The sequence below is a fragment of the Cryptomeria japonica genome, chromosome 1 (assembly GCF_030272615.1).
Source record: "Cryptomeria japonica chromosome 1, Sugi_1.0, whole genome shotgun sequence".
NCBI classification, from domain to species: domain Eukaryota; kingdom Viridiplantae; phylum Streptophyta; class Pinopsida; order Cupressales; family Cupressaceae; genus Cryptomeria; species Cryptomeria japonica.
In genome coordinates, this window is record NC_081405.1 from 620,688,489 (window position 1) to 620,691,323 (window position 2,835).

A 2,835-nucleotide genomic window follows, 5' to 3' on the forward strand; every position below is an offset into this window, starting at 1 on the left:
TACACCATGAAAGACATTCCACATAGTTTTGGATGTATCTCAATCCATTAACATTCTTGGTTGCTTCATTCAAACTGACTGGTAACAGTTTTACAGTCTCAGTCTGGTCTTTTTGCTTAGGTCGTACAATATCTAACATCCAACCCATTAATTTAGGGTTTGAAAATAATTATTCTACCCATACCTTAGTCAATGTGCCAAAATTAGGGCTCTCCATGCACAACAAGGGTCTATGACCATTTTGGGTGGAAAAGTTGCTTGACAACTTTTAAAAGTTGTCATGCAACTTTTGCATCTTTTGAGCAACTTCGCCATTGTTGCTTTTCATGACTCCTAAGCCTATTTTGGGCTATCCTAAGGACATCATCATGCCAATAATGCCTAACACACATTCCAAGCACACTCAACCTCTCCTACACAAGAAATCATAGCAAAACACTAAGGACCTAAAACTAGGACCTAGTCTAGCACACACGAGGTCATGGCTCTTATTCATGTATAATGGCTTCTAAAGAAGCATAACACCAACAAAACAAAGGAAGAGAAAAATTTTGGAAGGGTTATCCTACACCATACTCCCCCTCTACACACAACTAAGAAATAGAAGAAGAGATGAGAGCCAGGTCTATTCCAAGTGTCCTGAACCTACTCTCCTCCACCCAAGTTGCTTCTGACGCAAGCTGTCCTACCCACTTCACCAAGTGTTCCATGTAGACCTAGTGTTTGGTGGACTTCTTCACTCTTGAGTTCAAGATCTCCTCTATTATAGGCTTCTTGACTTTTGGTAAGACATTAACATCAAGGTCCTATAGTACCTTGGCTTGGTTCTCAGTCTGCCCTGCTATCTCTCCCTTGTACATTACCAGATCAGCAACATTAAAGACTGGTGAAATGGATAATTCTAAAGGTAAATCAACCTTATAGGTGTTCTCACCATATTTTTCCAGAATTTGACAAGGTCCTACTCTCTTCATCTATAGTTTGGTAGGCTTACCACTTTGCATCCTGGCTTTGCTCAAATGTACCATCACATAGTCACCCACCTTGAACTGAACTTCTCTCCTTCTCTCATCCACTTTGGCCTTCAGTTTTTGAGTGGATTCAAGGATGGCCTTCTTAACTTGCTCTTGAACTTCCTTGATGGTTTGAGTGAAGTCCTCTACTTTCCCTCTCTTCATCTCCAAAGTACTAAGGTCTCTCAACTCACATAGTCCCCTTGGGTGTTTGCCATACAAAACCTCAAAAGGGCTTCTATGAGTGGTCCTATTCACACTGTCATTATATGCATACTCAGCTTGAGGAATGATTAGGTCCCATGTCTGACCATATTCCTTAGTTAGACACCTCAACAAATTTCCTAACACCCTGTTGATGACTTCAGTTTGACCATCTGTTTGTGGATGGTAAGCTGAGCTAAATGACAAGTTAGTTCCTAGTCTCCTCCGTAATGTTTGCCAAAAATGACCCATGAACTTGTTGTCCCTGTCTGAAGCAATGCTTAAAGGGAGTCCATGAATCCTAACAATCTCTTTGAAGAAGAGATGTGGAACATAGCTAGCATCATGTGTAGTCTTACATGGAATGAAATGACTCATCTTGGAAAATCTATCTACTACTACATAGATGTTGTCCATACCTATTTTATTCTTGGGAAGTCCTACTACAAAGTCCATGCTTATACATTCCCAAGGTCTGTTAGGGACCGGTAATGGTTGATAAAGACCAACATTGTTTGATCCTCCTTTTGCTCTTTGACACACTCCACATTACTCTCATACCTCTTTACATCTCTTGGCAACTTTGGCCAATAGTAGTACCTCTGTACTAAATCCAAGGTTTTGTTGACTCCAAAGTGTCCACTTAAATTTCTATTATATTTTTCTTGGATGAGGTTCTCCCTCATGGATCCTCTAGGTACACACAACTGGTTACCCTTGAACAAGAAACCATTTTGGAGAGTGTAATCTGCATACTCACCATGGAAATGGTTCTCAAACTCTTTGCAAACCTTGTAAGCTGATGAGAAGTTTTCATCTCCTTCATAGAGGTCTTTGAAACCTTCTATTCCTATTCTCTGTAACTGTAACTCTTGAACTCTCAATAACTTCCTGCTTAATGCATCTACCACCTTATTAAGTTTCCCCTTCTTATGCTTGATGGTGAAGGTGAAGGATTGGAGGTATTCCATCCATTTCAGATGTCTATTGTTGAGCTCCTCTTGAGTGTTAATGTAACTCAATGCCTAGTTGTCTATGAACACTACAAATTCCTTTGGGAGTAGGTAATGCCTCCATTTCTTTAGAAACTGCACTAATGCATACAACTCTAGATCATAGGCTGAGTACTTCTTCTTTGCTTCATTAACTTTCTCACTGAAAAATGCCACAGGTCTTCCCTCTTGACTCAACACACCACCTACTACAATTCCACTTGCATCACACTCCAAAGTGAATAGCTTATCAAACATAGGTAGGAGAAGGATAGGTTTTGTGGCTACTTCATGTTTCAACAATTGAAATGCTTTGTTAGCCTTCTCAGTCCATTCTAACTTAGTTTTAAGGCCTCCTTTGATGGTGTCAAGGATTGGTGCACATATGCCACTAAATTTCCTCACAAACTTCCTATAGAATTGAGCTAATCCATGGAAACTTCTAACCTCAGTCCCTGTTTTAGGTGCAGGCCAATTTAAGATTGCCTCCACTTTGCTTGGATCCATCTTCAAGGTTCCTTTAGACACCACAAATCCTAAGTAGACCAGCTCTTGCTTCATGAAGTCACACTTCTCTAGGTTGATGGATAGCTTCTCCTCATGTAACCTCTCTAAGACTAACCTCA